The 19,746-nt window shown below is 36.2% G+C and overlaps 1 long non-coding RNA gene and 1 pseudogene across 1 annotated transcript in view; both read left to right on the top strand.

Annotated features, from left to right (window-relative positions):
* The first annotated feature begins 242 nt into the window (after positions 1 to 242).
* Positions 243 to 19,746, top strand: part of LOC131273062 (uncharacterized) — a 32,362-nt gene continuing 12,858 nt past the window's right edge. Inside the window, exon 1 of the long non-coding RNA XR_009180182.1 lies at positions 243 to 1,595. This is a non-coding gene — a long non-coding RNA (uncharacterized lncRNA). The remainder of the gene's footprint in view (positions 1,596 to 19,746) is intronic.
* LOC105745055 (destrin pseudogene) lies at positions 10,857 to 13,429 on the top strand (annotated as a pseudogene).

Genomic DNA, 19,746 nt, shown 5'->3' on the forward strand with positions numbered 1-19,746 from the left:
GATATGAATGAATTCCATGGTAGTAGAGGAAAAGGAAATCTTTTGACTATAGATTTTGAAAAAAATGAATAATTCTCTATATCTTTGTGATCAACTGACATGCCAGCATGAGACACAGATTATCCTACATGGACACTCAAGAGATTAAGCCATGAGTTACCTTTGAAATAATGTTGTATTTTTAAATATAAGTATACAATTCATTAGATCTTTAATTCTTCTCTACTTTATCAGGTAGCAAACCAAGTCACATTTTTCTCATTAAGAAACCAGTGTTAATAGAAGGGAGTAATGGTTTCATTACATTTCATTATCTACTGCACTTTATTGATGTGTAAAATAGATTTAATGGTGGTTTAAATGTACCATTTTTAATGGATTTGGGGAATGAAGGAAGTTGGTTTGGCAAAAATAAGTTTTTGCATTAATATTTGCTACACAATTTCATTGTGATCAATCTCAGTGCTTATTAGAAGGCTTTGCTTCTATAAAATGCCCTTAAAGGTACAAAGTAGGGCTTTTTATATATTACAACTCAGAAAACTAACTATGAAAAAAACAAATACAAAGTTTTACAGGTTTCCAAGGAATTTAGCCAATATAAATTATAAAAATCATTCTAGTTTGTGTGATATAGTTATATGATTGTTACTTGATTGTGGGTTGGTACTGAATTATCTGAATTAGTTAACTCATTGCTCTACTTGCCTTGTGAAGAAACAAAATAAGCATAATAGAAACCAACACCTCCTTTGAAAATCTCATTAATTATGGTTCCAGGTTTGTTTTGTTAAGGTAGTATAAACACTTGCATAGGTGGTCAGTTCTAATTCATTATATCAAGACGGTGGCTTTATCTACACCTTTAATGGTATAAAATTCCTAATGTCTATAACAGACTGTACATTTTTTCCTTTCTTTCAGAAGTCAGTTTTCAAAAATAGAAGGAAGTGGATGTGGCTCAAGTGATAAGGCCTCTGCCTACAATATAGGAGGACCCTTGGGGCCTCCTACTGAAAAAGAAGAGAAAGTGTGCCTGTGCAGTGAGCCAGTGCCCATGTGGGGAGCCAAGTCACTGCACGGTGAACCAAGCTCCCACGTGGCGAGCTGAGTGCCCGTGTGGTGAGCCCAGTGCTTGTGTGAGTGCCCGTGCAGTGAGCCAAGTGCCATGTGGTGAGCTGAGTGCCCATATGAGTGCCCACATGATGAGCTGAGTGCCCGTGGTGAGTCGAGAGGTTGTGTGGTGAGCCGAGTGCCCAAGTGAGTGCTCTCATGGAAAGCCAGTGCTGGCACAGCAAGCCAGTGCCCGCACGGCAAGCTGAGTGCCCATGCAGCAAGCTAAGTGCCCATGTGGTGAGCCAGTGCCCATGCAAGTGAATCATTCAGCAAGATGATGACACAACAAAAGAGATGAAGGGGTGAGTTAAGGTAAAGCACAACAGAGACCAGAAACTGAAGTGGCACAATTGACAAGGAATGTTTCTTCACTTCAGAGGTCTCCAGGATTAAATTCTGATGAATCCTAAAGGAGAAAGACTAGAAGAGAAGACAAAATGAGAAATAGATGCAGAAGATCACACAGTGAATGGACACAGGTAACAAGAACAGCAGGGCAGAGGGGTGAAGGGAGTTAATGGAATAAATGGGAATAAGTATTGGAGTCTCTAATATTCTTTTCAATATCTCTTGGTATTTGGGTCTTCTATTAACTTCTCTATTCTCCCTCTCACCAGTGTCTTTCAGCCATTTAGTTTTACTTTTGACTAACTATTCAAGTATCATCAATGTTGACCCCTGATTAGCAACTCCTGAGAGTTTCAGAAAAATTCCTTGAATGCCCAGACCAGAGTGCTAGAACTTCTGATTCAGTCAGTCTGGGGAAAAGCCGGTCAGGCTTTAATAATTTTAAAAAGCAAGCAATGATTCAAATGTGGGGCCAGTTTTGAGAACATGTCTACATATTCCCTGCATAGGCATGATGTCCCTTAGGGACTTTGCTTCATCGATTATTTCCTGCTGTTTGTGAATCTTCTGGCATGTGTCTCGATTGGTTCTTTCCCATCAACATGTAAATATGAGAAAGTCTGTCTTAAATTGATTATTTAAGAGCAAATCTTGACACCTCAATATGACTTCCAGGAAGAGAGAGGATTAGAGAGATATAGAAGTCACTTCATTCCCAGAAAAATAGCTAGAGGACAGGTAGTAACTGTCTGGAAAACTGATCTAGGACTTAGGATACCAGGGGAAGGCTGGACACCACCTAGAAGACAGAAAGGAGAGGAAACAGAGACTCAGCAGGGAAGATCCATAGTAAAGCTGCAATCACAGATGCTGTCACCCATCCACTTACCACTGGGAAAAGACAGCAGTGTGTTCTCCAGTCCATAGCTGATGGCTATGGACTGAGCGGTTGCATGGATCCAGTTTCCCAGGAAAAGGGAGAGGGAGAGACTCAGCCTATGGCCAATCTGGCTCTTGACCAGCAAACTTGGTATGCAACATCACATGGGTCACATCCTTTCAGGCCAGGTGGGGCTGTGACATTGCTTTCCCTGGGAGCTAGCAGGGAATTAAAGAAAGCCTACCCTCCCAATCACCCTCCCTACTGACCTAGACTGAATGCTGACTGGAAATTTAACTTCTCCCCAGGAAAAGGATGCAGCCAGCCAAGGGAGGAAAGTAGCTTCTGCCTAGCAAGTTAGAATTGCCAGGCTTAGCTCAGAATAACCTGCACTGGGGGAGAAATCTCCAGGGCATTGATTTTATATTGCCAGCCTGGGCAGGATTCTAGTGAACATATTCCTACTAGGGTTTTTGCAGACAGATCTGCCAAAGATCACCATCTGCTGGCAGACCAGGAAAGTTTAAGCAAAAAAAGAAAAACTATATTAATAATAGAGACTATTTGGTACCTTTACTGCCCCCCTCCCCAAGTTCTTTGGAAACTGGTCTGTATGCCATTACTAGGTCCAGGGCCCTACTTTGAGCAATTAGACAGGGGCAGTCCTAAAGTCCTAGAATAAATTGAATCAAGAATCAAAGAACAGTAGTAACACATACCACACAATGCTAAAACCCTAGGCCAGAGAGGGAAACTGACCATCATGGTAAACTCACCATCATAAACAAATGCCTAAACATCAGCAAAAAATTTCAAGCCATACCAAAAAAATGAAAGATATGGATCAGGCAAAGGGACAAATCAAGATTCCAGATGAGATACAGGATTTCAAACAACTAATCAGTAATGTTTATACAAATCTCCTAGATCAAATCAAGGAGTTGAAGGACAATAAAGCTAAATAGATAAAAGACATTAAGAAGACCCAGGGCAGGGGTTGTGGGAAGACAGTAACAGAGTAACAGTCAGAGCAGAATGCTCTCAAAAACCAGAGGAGAAAGAGCAAAAGTTGTGCAATGGAATTGTTTGGGAGCCAGCAGAACAGGACAGTGTTATATATTCCCAGGAGGGTGAGGAACAGAAAGCTAAAAAGGCTGAAACAATACACATGAGTTGCCAAGCCTCCATGGTGGCCAGAAAGAGCTCCTCTACCCAACCCTGAAGATTTTAAGCTGGGTAAAACCTCTGGTTTACTGCAGCTGACTGAGAGGGGAACAGATATCTTCTTCCCTGACAGCTGTTTCAAGGGAAAAGGTAGGGGAGGTCAGGGTGCTTTTCTTCAGTGAAATCAGCCACTAGGGCCTGCTATGAATCTCTACTCTGGAGATTCAATACAGGAACACTGGAAAGCCAACACTGAAACACCTCCATGGACAGGTGTGCTGATGAGCACCATCTCCTGGCTAGTCTGTAAATTTCATGTACAAATCTCTTCTCCATACTTTCTATATCCAATGCCTAGGAGAAAGTCTGCACCCCACTAGTGAGTCCCTGACCTGATTTTGATAACTTAAGCTGGGCAAATTTAAAGACAGAATAATTTGAGTGAAATAACAAAGAAATGAGGTGGGAAAAAAAAAGCATTAGGCAAGGGAGATAAATAGGCCATCAGAGTAAATTCACCAACATATCACATGTCTCAGTACCAACAACAGCAACAAAAAATATAAGTCGTACTAGGAAACAGGAAGAGATGGTCCAGCCAAAGGAACAAACCAAATATCCTGAAGAGATACAGGATTTAAGACAATCACTCCGTGAGAATCACACAACTGTCCTAAATCACTTCAAAGAATTTAAAGGAAATACAACTCAAGAAATAAAGACATTAAGAAAACACTGGGAGAGCATAAAAAAAAAAAAACAATTAAAAAACCTGCAAAGAAGAATAACAGACTTTATAGGAATGAAAGACACAATGGATGAGATTAAAAATACATTAAAGACACCTAAGAGCAGATTTGAATTGCTTGAAGAGAGAATTAGTGATTTTGAAGACAGAAAATCTGAACTGGAAAAGACAGGAGAACAGAAAGAAAAGAGAATGAAAAAAATGGAACAGAGTTTCAGAGAATTGAAAGACAATGTGATTTGAACAAACATTTGCTTTATCAGTGTCCCAGAAGGAGAAAGGAATGGAAAAGTGGAGAAAAAATATTTGAAGAAATAATGACTGAGAACTTCCTAACCCTTATCAAGGATGTAAATATCAATATCCAAGAAAGACAACACACCTAAACATAATAAATTCAAATAGACCAACCCAAGACAACTACTATTCAAATGACAAATATCAGCAATGATGAGAGGATTAGAAAAGCAGCAGGAAAAAAGCTAAGCATTACATTTGAGGGAAACTCAGTAAGATTAAGTGCCAACCTCTCATCAGAAACCATGTAGAAGAGAAGAATGTGGTATGATGTATTTAAGGTACTGAAAGAGAAAAACTGCTAGTGAAGAATTCTGTATCCAGTAAAGCTATTCTTTAAAAAATGGGGGTAAGTTCAAATTCTTCATGGACAAAAGAAAATAACATACTATGTTACCAAAAGACCAGATTTACAAGATATTATAAAGGAGGTGCTGCAGCCTGAAAGGGAAAAACAGGAGTGAGAGATTTGGAGAAAAGTTTAAAAATGAAGATTATTAGGAAGGGTAAACCAAAGAATAAGAAGACAGACAATAGAATGATACCACAACAGAGAGCCAAAGGACAAAATGAATGAAGTAAGCAATGCCTTTACAGTAATAAAATTGAATGATAATGGATTGAACTCCCCAATCAAAAGAGATAGACTGATAGAACGTACTTTTAAAATATGTGCTGTCTATAGGTTGTCTACAAGAGACCCACATCAGACATTAGGACATAACTAGGTTAAAAATGAAAAGTTGGAAAAAGGCATTCCATGCAAATAGTAACTAAAAAGGAACTGTAATACTCACACTAATATCAGGCAAAATAGATTTCAAATGCAAAATTATTATAAGAGGGGGATGAAGAGGATCATCATATATTAATAAAAAGGGCAATTCACCAAGAAAAAATGACTATACTAAATATTTACGCACTTAACCTGAATACCCCAAGACACGTGAGGCACACAGTGGCAAAACTGAAAGGAGAAAGAAATATCTCTACAAAAATAGTTATGGACTTCAGTACACCACTTTCAGTATTGGATAGAAGATCTGGACGGAGGATAAATAAAGAAAAGAGAGAGCTTGAATAATATGATAAATGAACTAGACATAACAAACATCGATAGAGGATTGCACCCCAAAACAGCAGGATATACTTTAGTTCAAGTGCTCATGGATCTTTCTCGAAGATAGATCATATATTAGGTCACAAGACAAGTCTCAATAAATTTAAAAGGATTGAAATTATACAAAACACTTGCTCTGATCATAACAGAATGAAGGTGGAAATATAATGGGTGGGAAAAGGTAAAATTTATAAATATATGGAGATAGAACAGCACACTCTTAAATAATCAGTGTGTCAAAGAAGAATCGCAAGATAATTCAGCAAATATCTTGAGATGAATGAAAATGAGAACATAACATATCAAAATCTATGGGAAACTGCAAAGGCAGTACTGAGAAAGAAATTTATAGTCCTCAATGCTTACATTAAAAAAGAAGAAAGAGCTAAAACTGAAGATCTAATTGCATTGCACACCTTGAAGAACTAGGAAAACAAACAAACAAACAAAAAAAAAACACAAATCCTAAACTAAGCCGAAGGAAAGAAATAGTACATATCAGAGCAGAAATAAATGAAATCAAGAACAGTAAAACTATAGAGAGAATTAACAAAATCTAAAGTTGATCCTTTGAGAAGATCAACAAAATCTTCAAACCCACAGCTAGATTGACAAAGAAAAAGAGTGAAGATGCAAATAAAATCAGAAATGAAAGGGGGAACATTACCACTGACCATGCAGAAATAAGAGAGCTCCTAAGAGGATACTATGAACAATTGTATGCCAAAAAACTAGACAATGTAGATGAGATGGACAAATTCCTAGAAACACACAAACCACCTAAATCAACTCTAGAAGAAATAGAAGACCTCAACAGACCAATCACAAGTGAAGAGATTGAAACAGTCATCAAAACCTCTCAAAGGGCGGTGGACTTGGCCCAGTGGTTAGAGTGTCCGTCTACCACATGGGAGGTCCACAGTTCAAACCCCGGGCCTCCTTGACCCATGTGGAGCTGGCCCATGCGCAGTGCTGATGCATGCAAGGAGTGCCCTGCCACGCAGGGGTGTCCCCCACATAGGGGAGCCCCACGCGCAAGGAGTGCACCCCGTAAGGACAGCTGCCCAGCGTGAAAGAAAGTGCAGCCCCAATGATGCTGCATACACGGAGAGCTGACACGAGATGATGCAACAAAAAGAAACACAGATTCCTGTGCCGCTGACAACAACTGACAACAACAGAAGTGGACAAAGACACAGCAAACAGACACAGAGAACAGACAACTGGGGGGGGGAGGGAGGGAAGGAGAGAAATAAATAAATAAATCTTTAAAAAAAAACAAAAAACCTCTCAAAGATGAAAAGCCTAGAACCAGATGGCTTCACAGATGTATTTTACCCATCATTCAAAGTCTATCTAATATCAATCTTCCCCAAGTTCTTAAAAAAACTGAACAGAAAGGGATGCTACCAAACTCTTTCTATGAAGCCAACATCAACCTGCTACCAAAACCAGATAGATACTTTTAAAAAAGAAAAGTACAGATCAACATCTCCAATAAATATAGATGCTAAAATCCTCAACAAAATACTTGCAACCTTAATCCAAAAGCACACTAAAAAAATTATATACCATGATCAAGTGGGTTTTATCTCAGGTGTGTAAGGGTGGTTCAACACAAGAAAATCAATTAGTGAAATAAACCACACTAATGTGATAGAGAAAGAAAAATCACATGATCCTCTCAATTGATACCAAAAAGACATTTGACAAAATATAGCACAATTTCTTAATAAAAGCACTGCAAAAGATAGAAATAGAAGGAAGCTTTTATAATATGGTGCAGTGCATATATGAAAAACCTACAGCTAGCATAGTACTCAATGGTGAATGACTGAAAGCTTTCCTACTGAGGTAAGAAAAAAGGAAGGATGCCCACTGTCAACACTGTTACTCAATAATGTCCTAGAAATTTTAGCTAGAGCAATTAGGCTAGATAAACACATGAAACATATCCAAATAGGAAAGGAAGAAGTAAAACTTTCACTATTTCCTGATGATATCATCTTCTACCTAGAATCTCCTGAAAAAAATCCACAACAAAGCTACTAGAAGTAATAGACAAGTTCAGCAAAGTGGTGGGATACAAGACTAATATGCAAAAATCAGTAGCATTTCTATATGCTACTGATGTGCAATCTGAAGAGGAAACTGGGGGGGGGGGGGGCGGGGGGAATTCCACTTATGATAGCGACTAAAACTACCAAATATTTGGGAATAAACTTACCTAAGAACATAAAGGACCTGTATTGAGAAAACTATAAAATATTGCTAAAAGAAATTGAAGAAGACTTAAATTAATGGAAGGACAGTCTTATGTTCATGGACTGGAAGACTAAATGTAGTTAAGATGTCAATTCTATCCAAATTGACTCACAGATTCAATGTAATCCCCCAGAAAATCCCATCAGTCTTTTTTGCAGAAGTGGAAAAAAATGCTTGTCAAATGTATTTGGTAGAGTAAGTTTCCTGATTAGCCAAAAATATCTTTAAAAAGAAGAATGAAGTTGGAGCACTCTCACTTCTGGACTTTAAAACATATTTACCTAGCTACAGTGGTATAAACAGCATGGTACTGGAATAAAGACAGCCACACTGACCAATGGAACCATACTGAGAACTCAGAAATAGATCCTCACATCTACAGTCAAATGATCTTTGACATGACAGTCAAGCCCTCCTAGCTGGTTCAGAACAGTCTAGTAAACAAGTGATGCTGAGAGAACTGTATATACATACGCAAAAGAAAGAACAAAGATTCCTATCTCCCAGCTTACCAAAAAAATTAACTCAAAATTAATCAAGGAACTAAATATGAAAGTGACAACCATAAAACTCCAGAAGAAAGTATAGGAAAACATCTTCAAGATCTTGTGGAAGGTGATAGTTTCTTAAACCTTACACCTGAAGCATGACCAACAAAAGAAAAATAGATAAATGGGACCTCCTCAAAAGTAAACCCTTTTGCACTCAAAGAACTTTGTCGAAAGGGTGAAAATGCAGCCAACTTAATGGAAGAAAATATATGGCAATCATATATCTGATAAGGGTTTAATATCCATGACATACAAAGTGAATATACAACTCAACAATAAAAAGACAAAGTACCCATTTTAAAAATGGGCAAAAGACTTGAAAAGACAATTGTGCAAAAAGAAATGCAAATGGTAAAGAAACACATGAAAAAGTGTTCAACATCATTAGGTATTAGGGAATTGCTAATCAAAACTGCAATGAGATATCATTTCACACATATTAGACTAGCCACTAGTAAAAAAAATCAGAAAACTGTAAATGTTGGAGAAGATGTGGTGAGACAGGAATGCTTATTTACTGTTGGTGGGAATGTAGAATGGTACAGAACTGTGGAGGACTGTTTGTCATTTCCTAAGGAAGTTGAATATAGACTTATCATGTGACCCAGCAATACCATTACTAGGTATATAACCAGAAGAACTGAGAGCACAGACATGAGCAAACATCTGTACACTGTACACCAATGTTTATAGCAGGTTATTCATGATTGCCAAAAGTTAGAAACAACCCAGGTGTCCATCAACTGATGAATATATAAACAAATTGTGCTGTAAACATGTGATGAAATATTATGCAGCAGTAAGAAGAAATGAAGTCATGAAGCATATGACAATATGCATGAACCTGTGGACATAATGTTGCGCGAAGCAAGCCAGACCCTAAAGGACAACTACTTCATGATTGTGCTATTATGAACTAAACATACTGTGTAAACCCATGGAATTAATAATTAGACTATAGGTCACCAGAAAATAGAATGAGGGTAGAGAAGGGAAAGCTGAGGATTAATCTGTGCAAAACTGGTAAAAGGTTTGTTGGTAAGTCTTTGGAAATGAATATAAATGGTTAATGCATACCATGGTGTTTGGAACTGGCAGTACAATTGTATGATATGCCAGTAGTTGAAAAAGAAAGTCTAAGTTAAAGTATATTACTAGAAGGAAAGCTAAAACTTGTAACATGGGACTTATAATATAGTAAAACCTCATGTAAAACATGAATATGAGCAATGTTGCATATTTATGACAGTATTTACAAAATATAAACACAAATAAACTAGAGAGAAGGAAAAATAATTGCAGCTATGTATGCCAGATGAGGCATAGAGAGATTAAGAGGTGATGAGTTATGTTTGATTGTTTTTTGTTTATTATTATTATTGTAATAATAATAATTCTTTTGGGAGTGATTGGGGTGATGAATGCACAAACATGTGATTGCACCAAATACCATTGATTGTACTCTTTGTTTGGATTTATGCTTTATTAATAAGTATCATTAAAATTGAAAAAAATGCTTAAGAAAATAAAAAATATGAATGTACAAAATAAATTAGAGATGGAAATTAAATAGCAGCTATGTATCCAGGGGAAGCTTAAAGAGATTGAGAGGTGAATATTAAGGGGTACAGTTTTTTGTTTGTTTGTCTGGGTTTTTTTATTTTTACTATTAATATTGGAATAGTGAAAATATTCTAATAATGATTGAATTGATGAATACAAAGCTATGTAAGTATAACAAACACCATTGATTGTACACTTTGGAAAGATTGTATGCTTTATTAATATGTAAAAGTAAACTGATTTTAAATAAAAGAAGACATTGGACAAAACCAAAGATTAATTTGGGAATGAGAGATACAATATATGAAATTAAGAATACATTAGAAACATGCTCTGGGAAACGGACTTGGCCCAGTGGTTAGGGCGTCCGTCTACCACGTGGGAGGTCCACGGTTCAAACCCCTGGCCTCCCTGACCCGTGTGGAGCTGGCCCATGCGCAGTGCTGATGCGCGCAAGGAGTACCGTGCCACGCAGGGGTGTCCCCCGCGTAGGGGATCCCCACGCGCAAGGAGTGCGCATCAGAAGGAGAGCCGCCCAGTGCGAAAGAAAGTGCAGCCTGCCCAGGAATGGCGCCGCCCACACTTCCCATGCCGCTGACGACAACAGTAGCGGACAAAGAAACAGGACACAGCAAATAGACACAGAGAACAGACAACTGGGGTCGGGGGGGAATTAAATAAATAAATAAATCTTAAAAAAAAAAAAAAGAAACATGCTCTGCCCTGCTTCTATGAAGACAATGCATAGCAGACTCACTGTCAACTAGCTCTATTCCCTGCTTCACTGCAACTGTTTTGGAAAAGATGATCCCAGGAGTACAAGATGCTGATGAAATTTGTCATGAATTTGTGACATGAAAATTCAGAAATGCTCCTCACCCAGAGTCATCAAGAAAATAAAGAAGTCTGTCATTTTTTGTCAAAAATGTGCAGACAAAAAAGTACATCATTGTAGAAAAGTCAAAGAGATCTTGTTTGGAGATGTAGGTTAACCATACAATCCTTTAAACTACTTTTTGGAATGCTTCCTGAAAAAGATTGTGGCTATTCTTTGTGTGATGCAAGCTTTGAAACAAGGAATCCATAAAAAAGGAGTTGATGTTTTTTTGTGTGTGTGAGTGAGCACCAGAACTAGCAGCTCTACAAAATAAAACAATCTATGAGAGCTCTATGGATGCAATCAAAAAGAAAGTTCAAGGCCTAAATCATGAATGTCAAGCAAATGGGTCAGAATACCTCAATTGGACTTGTATTGCAGAGAAGATGGGTGAATCATTAATTGTAGCTTTTGAAGGAAGCCCTATGTAGATTCAGTGCCACAAAACAAAATCTTTCACATTTAATGTTATCCTCTTCTTATAGAAATAAACCAAATATATTTAAGCAAATGTCTCGCTAATGAAGAGCTGTCTTGTCATCTTCCAGAGCAAACTAAATATTCTGTAAATATATGCAAATGACCCTAAATAAATCTAAAATATAAAGAAAGTTTTATTAGTATGAAATTAAATTCTTCTTCACCAAATGCATCTTTTGATGTGTTGGCTTGTAAAGATTATTGGTAAGCTTAATATTTTTAATGATGCAGTTCACAAAAACAAAAGTACAAGGCAGTATGAAGAGAATTATTCTGTTTTGAATCTTGGCAGTTCCTATTTTGCTTGAAGAATTAGACACAATCTAGTTATAATTTTGACCCAAATTCTTTATGTAATGGAGACTTCCTTAAAATTGCCTACACTCATAATAAACATTGATCTTGCAGAGCACCATTTTGAGCATGCAGTGGGAATCCTGGAAGCAGTCCCCTGTGCTGCAGCTTCTCACATCCTAGCCAGGAAACTGCCCAATAGCATGACCTTGCGTCTGGGAAATCATGTATTGTCTTCAGGAAACATATACTATCTGGAAGAACTAATTGGCTTATAACATAAGTTACAGCTCCATCGTAACAGACTTAGTTAACATGACAGAATAGGACACCTTTGAAAACATGAATTGTGTGTTGTTCAGAACTTTGCTGTTTTTGATACAGTCTGGTGTAGGGTAACCTTACATAAGTGTTTACTTTGGAGCCTTGGAGAGCTCCTAAATTGCCTAGAGCACTTTGTTGACTATTTGTGAAACAGAAAGCAAGTGCGATGTTTCATGCTCACATGAAGCAACTAACCCAATGGCACTTTGAGGTGTTTATCTTTAACATCAAAGGCATAACATGTTGAACAATGTAGTGATGCACAAACAGTTGAACAAATAAGTGGTGGTACTGCCTTTATGTAATAAAGGAGGCATATTTAAATAAAAAAATAAATTAGAGGCATACATCAGCAGACTTGAAATCATAGAAGAAAGAATTGGTGATGTAGAAGACAGAACAGCTGAACAACTTGAAAAGTGAAAAGAATGGGAAAAATAGAACAGGGGCTCAGGTTGTTGAATGATAGCATGAATCACAACATACTTATCATGGGAGTTCCAAAAGGAGAAAAGAAGGAATAAAGGGCAGATAAAGTATTTGAGGAAATAATAACTCAAAATTTCCCAATTCTCATAGACATAAGTATATATGTCCAAGAAACACAGTGAACTCCAGAAATATCACATTTCAAAATCTATAGGACACAGCAAAGGCAGTGTTAAGAGGGAAATGCATAGCCCTCAATGCTTACATTAAAAAATAAAAGAGCTAAAATTCAGGATCTAACTGCATGCCTGGAAGAACTAGAGCAAGAAGAGCAAACTAATCCCAAACTAAGCCAAAGGAAAGAATTAGTAATTATCACAGCAGAAATAAATGAAATAAGAACAAAAAACAATAGAGAGAATTAACAAACCCAAAAGTTGATTCTTTGAGAAGATCAATTAAATTGGCAAACCCATAGCTAGACTGACAAAAGAAAAAAAGAGAGAGGATTCAAAGAAATAAAATCAGGAAGGAAAGCAGGGACATTATGACTAACCCCACAGAAATAAAAAGTATTATAAAAGAATATTATGAGAAACTGTGTGTCAACAGATTAGACAACCTAGATAAAATGGACAAATTCCTACACATGCACAAACAACCTATACTGACTCAATAAAATAATCACAAGAGATTGAATTAGTCATCGAAAATCTTCCAACAAAGGAGACCAGGACCAGATGGTTTCACAGGTGAATTCTAACAAACATTTTGAGAAGAATTACTACCAATCCTATTTAAACTCTTCCAAAAAATTTTAAGAGGAGAGGAAAATGAGCAACACAATTATGAAGCCAGAATAACCTAAATATCAAAGTCAGATAAAGATACCACAAGAAAAGAAAATTAGACCAAACTCTCTAATGAACTTACATGCAAAAATGTCCCCCAAAATACTTGCCAATTGAGTTGAACAGCATATTAAAAGAATTATACACTATGGTCAAGTGGTTTTATTCCTGTATGCAAGTGTGGTTCAACATAAGAAAATTAGTTAATGTAATATACCACATTAACTAATCAAAAGTTAAAACCACATAATCATCTTGATTGATGCAGAAAAGACATTTGACAAAATCTTGCATCCTTTAGTGATAAAAAAATTTAAAAAAACACTCTGAAAGACAGGAATAGAAAGAAAGTTCTTCAATATGATAAAAGACATCCATGAAATTCCAACATAGTACTCAAAGAGGAAAAGTTGAAAACTTTCCCTCTAAGATTGGGAACAAGACAAGGATGCCCACCATCACGACTTTTACTCAGCATTGTCCTAGAAGTTCTAGCTAGAGAAATTAAGCAAGAAAAGGAAATAAAAGGCATCCAAATTAGAATAGAGGAAGTAAAACTTTCACTATTGACAGAAGGCATATATTTCAAAAATTCTGAAATATTTACAACAAAGCTATTAGAGCTAATAAATGAACTCAGCAAAATGGAAGGATACAAGACTAACACATAAAAATTAGTAGTGTTTTTATACACTAGTAATGAACAAACTAAGGAAGAAATAAAGAAAAAAATCAATTTACAGTAGGAACAAAAATATGCAAATTATCTAGGAATTAATTTAACCAGAGATGTATAGGACTTGTATTCAGAAAATACAAGACATTACAAAAAAAATTCAGAGAATGCCTAAATAAATGGAAGAACATTCTGTGTTGATGGACTAGAAGACTAAATATTATGAAGATGTCAATTTCACCAAAAATTATTTATAGCTTTAATGCAATACCAATAAAAATTCCAAAAGTTTACTTCACAGAAATAGAGTCATTTACCAAACTTATTTGGACGGGAAAGGGTCCTTAAGTACCAAAAATATATTTAAAAAGTAGAGTAAGTTAGGAGGACTCACACATTCTGACCTTGAAGCTTATTATAAAGCTACAGGTGTCAAAACAGCATGGTATTGGCATAAAGATAGATGCATTGATTGATGAAATCAAATTGAGAGTTCTGAAGTAGACCCTTACCTTTATAAACAACCAAATTTTGATAAGTCTACCAAGTCCACTTTACTGGGACAGAACAGTGTCTTCAACAAATGGTGCCAGTAGAACAGTATATTCTAATAGTTATTCACCAAAAGAATGAAAGAGGATCTCTATCTAACTCCCTTTATAACAATTAATTCAAAATGTATCAAAGATCTAAGCATAAAAGCTAGGACCATAAGACTCCTGGAAGATAACATAGGGAAACATATTCCAGATCTTGTGGTAGATGCGGTTCTCTTAAACCTTATACTCAAAGCATAAGCAACAAAGGAAAAATTCATAAATGGGACTTACTCAAAATTAAACACTTTTGCACAACAAAGGACTATATGAAGAGGGTAAAAATGCCACCTACTCAATGTGATAAAATATTTGGAATTCACACATCTGACAAGAGTCTTAAAATCCATGATATATAAAATGATCCAACAACTCAATAATAAATAGACAAATGCACCAATTTAAAAAATGGGCAAAAGACTTGAATAGACATTTTTCTAAAGAAGAAATACATATGGTGAAGAAACACATGAAAAAATGTATAACATCATTAGCTATTGTGGAAATGCAAATCAAAGCTACAATGAGATATCATTTCACACTTACTAGAATAGCCAATATTAAACAACAACAACAACAAAGAAAACAACCAGAAAACTACAAGTGTTGGAGAGGATGTGGAGAGATAGGACTGCTATTGACTGTTGGTGGGAATGTAGAATAGTACAGCCACTGTGGGATCTGTTTGGTGGGTCCTAAGGAAGTTGGGTATACAGCTGCCATATTAACCAGCAATACCACTACTAGGTATATACTCAGAATAACTGAAAGCAGTGACACAAACAGACATATGCAAACCAATGTTCAGAGTGACAATTATCCACAATTGTGAAAAGATGGAAACAACCCAGGGGTCTATCAACTGATGAATAGATAAACAAACTGGTATATATACATGACAGAACATTATTAAATATTATTAATAAGAAATGAAGACATGAAGCATAGGAAAACATAAATGAGCCTAGATAACATTATGCAGAGTGAAGTAAGCCAGACGCAAATGGACAAATATTGCATGACTTCACTATTACAAAATGAATATAATGAGCAAATTCATGGAGTTAATAGCTTTCACCAGAAAAGAGAATGAGATTAGAGAAGGGAAAGCTGAAGTTTCTGCATTTGTGTAGCTCATCGCTTTTTTCAAAATTAGGTGTTTTCATGTATTTTTTTTTACATTCTAAGTTTTGACTGATGAGAAAAAAGCACACCTTGCCTTTCAATTTATTCTCATTCTACCTCCTGCTCTTTCTTTGTAGCATTGATGTGGAGAAAATGTCCATGGTAGCTGCTGAGGATAGAAAGTGGGAAGAAGAGATGTGATGTGGAGGCATTTTCAGGACTTGGAGTTATCCTGGGTGGTACTGCAGGGGCAGTTACTGGACATTGTATGTCCTCCCATGGCCCACTGGGTGGACTGGGGGAGAGTGTAAACTATAATGTGGACCATTGACCATGAGGTGCAGCAGTGCTTAGAGATGTATTCATCAAGTGCAGTGAATATCTCATGATGATGAAGGAGGTTGTTGTTATGGGAGGAGTGGGGTGAGGGGGTGGGAGGTATATGGGGACCTCATTTTTCTTTATGTAACATTAAAAATAAAGACAAAAAATTAAAAAAAAAAACAATGAATGTACCACACACACAAAAAAAAGGCAGTCCACACATGATTTCTCTGGAGTCTTATCTTCCTTAAATTTTCATGGGAAGTGGACTTGGCCCAATGGATAGGGCATCTGCCTACCACATGGGAGGTCTGCAGTTCAAGCCCCAGGCCTCCTTGAACTGTGTGGAGCTGGCCCATGCACAGTGCTGATGCGCACAAGGAGTGCTGTGCCACGCAAAGGTGTCCTCCATGTAGGGGAGCCCCACGCACAAGGAGTGTGCCCCATAAGGAGAGCAGCCCAGTGCAAAAGAAAGTGCAGCCTGCCCAAGAATGGTACCACACACATGGAGACTGACACCACAAGATGATGAAACAAAAGGAAACACAGATTCCCAGTGCTTCTGATAAGGATAGAAGTGGTCACAGAAAAACACACAGTGAATGGACAGGGAGGGCAGACAACTGGGGGGAGGGGAGGAAGGGGAGACAAATAAATAAATAAATAAATAAATAAATAAATAAATAAATAAATAAATAAATAAAATAAATCTTAAAAAAAAATTTTTTTCAAACCCCCTACACCCAGGTAATGTTACAGAATTAGAATTATTCTATAGTAATCTAATAAATTATTATTCTCTTGTTCTTCAACTTCTTTGATAACACATCCTATTTTGGTTTTTCTTCATCTGTAATAAAACTCACTATTTTGAATGTTCATTTTCTTGCATTATCATTTCAGTATTGTTTTTTTCTGCAGTTTCCAACTCTTCTCTGCTCAATCTACACATTTTACCTGAATGAGCAGATTTATTTCTGTAGTTTTATGTGTGTTGTCTAGAACAGTGCTTCTCAAACTTTAACATGCATATGTATCACCTGCGGATCTTGTTAAATGAAAGATTCTGATATTCTAGCTCTGGGTTGGACCTTAGATGCTGGTGCCAGGGCTGCCATTCCAAAGACCACTCTTTGGTTAGCAAAAATCTAGTTCTCTCTCTTGAACTCCAGACCCATGTATGCAATAATCCATTGTATATCATCACTATCATCACTTGTTTTCCCATTGACATTCGAAACCACCATATACAAAGCTGAATATATAAATATAGCTTTCCAAACTTCCCCTTCTTATATATTCTCTATGTGGTGCTTAATACATTCAGACAACAAATTGCCCAAATAAGAAGGATAAGAAGTATTCTTTATTGTTCTTTATTCCTCAGCATTCCGCTTTCCAACAATTCTCAAGTTCCAGAGATTCTACCTGAAACCAATCTATTACCCAACTGCCCTGTTTCTGCTTCTGTATAAGAACCACAAGAAATTTTATAACAGCCTCAAAAAAATTATTGCCCTAGCTCCGGTCTTCCATATTCCAATTATACTCTAAATTTTCATCTGAATCATTGTTTTTAAATCACAATGCTGATCATATCACTCTCAGGTATAAAATCTAAAGACTTCTGATTGATTTGGAGATAATCTGATATAATTAGTATTGCCTCCATGTCCCTCCTTACTTGTACAGCCTAAGAACATCTTTTCCTAAAGCACATGCTATATTCCATTGTGCCTTTGCATAGGTTCTTACTTCTACCTAGAATGACTTTACTGAATTCTTCAAGCAATTAATAAATCTTTGTTTCCCACAAATGATGTTAGAAACACCTGACACCCATTAACCACATTTGGTATGAGAAAAATGTCTGTCTTACAACTGCCCCTAATTAATATTCATTGTTGCCTTTGTCCAGTTGCAATGTAACCATCAGCATGCTTGCCTGTCTCTCCCATTAACCTAGAAGCCCTTAAAGACAGAAGCTTGGTCTTATGGGTCTATATTTACTCAAAACTCAACACAGTGTCAAGAATGTAATGAATTCCTCAAATTACTTGTCTTTTTTTAAGTGACAATGTCTCTGAAAATAGGATACCTTGAATGTTTTCAGAACATGCAAAACATTAAAATTATTAACAGCATAATTTTAATCTTATGTATTTTATATTTTATTCATTTTGAATATAATTATAGAATATTATCTATGTCGACTTTATTGAGAAAAACAATGGAATTTTCAAAGTCTCATATACATTAATAAAGATCAGATACCTATTTTCCACAATCCATCTTCCTGCAACATTCTCCTAATTTAGTTTCTTTTCCTCATCTTTTATTCAATCCAACTTTTATACCTTTACCTTGATAATCTTCTTGTGGTTTTCATAACTCCTTATTCAGAGATTTTTCATCTCTTCAGTTGGATAAAATTACCGAGTTTTTATCAATCAAGATATTCCAACATTATCTCACCATATCTTTCTGAATTTTCCCACTAAAATGTAATCTTTTATGAACCTACTCTATGCCTCACTCAGTTTTCTGTAAACACTTTTCTATTTCTGTACCTTAGTTCACACCTTCTCCTCATGAGGGAATATGCTCAATCTTTCAAAGATCTATTTAAATTCCAACTCTCTTGAGAAAGCCTCTCTACTTAAATTTAAGCAAATTTTCTATACCGACTCCTTCAGCCAGCACTCTGTCTGTAAGATACCTAAGCACTTAGCCATTTCCCTACTGTGTTGTTAGTATATAAGACATGCCTTATTTTCTCTTCTAAACCAGAAGCTACTTTTGTACAGAATTCATGTCCAATTCATCTTTGCATTTGATCGCTCCATGAACCCAGGACGAGAAAAATGAGAGAAAGTCCTGAAGTCCCTGGTGTTAGAAAGAGGCAAAGCAGAACTAGGGTGATTCACAGTCATTCCTAGAAAGGTAGGACAGGGAAATGATAAAGACTGAGACTTCTACAAAGAACAATAAAGAATTTTATGTAATCAACTGACAATAAAAATGGGAAACAATGAACAGGGTCAGCGGATTACACTTTACATGCACACACATTATATAATCTACACCAGAAAAAAATACTCTAGTCCTAACCATATTCAGCTAATGGTGCTTTAAACAATTATTATTTAGTAATCCTTGTGAAAGATGAAACAGACGAGAAAGGGCACATTAGACATAAATGTCATTAAAATAGTATAGAATTTCCATTGTTTTCTAAAAATGAATAATATTTTAATTAACTATAAAACAAAGTACATATACTTCCCTATACAGACTTTATGATTAATCATTCTCTCCAAACCCCTTTTTATGTTAATAAAGTCCTAAATAAAAGACCCTAGATGCATATATAGATATATAGATAAAGATATATAGGTATAGATAAATTAATATTTTAATTTAGAAAGAATAAGTCATTCCTTTCTATTGCAATTTAGACTCTAGTTTCCAAAAGAGTAAAATTCACATGAGAATAAAATTCTTGTACACGGTTGCTACAATAAGATATATTTCTGCAGTGTGTTTATTGCATATGTATTTAGCAGCTAGTAATTTAAAGTGTGAATATTACATACACATACATACACACATTTATGTACATGAGTATATATATAAAGAATTGCTGCATTTTGACATTTATTTTTTTATTTTTAATCTTCCATCTTGAAAATCCAAGCTATTTTGTTTTCAAAGTCAA

The sequence above is a fragment of the Dasypus novemcinctus genome, chromosome 1, assembly GCF_030445035.2.
Source record: "Dasypus novemcinctus isolate mDasNov1 chromosome 1, mDasNov1.1.hap2, whole genome shotgun sequence".
Lineage (NCBI taxonomy): Eukaryota > Metazoa > Chordata > Mammalia > Cingulata > Dasypodidae > Dasypus > Dasypus novemcinctus.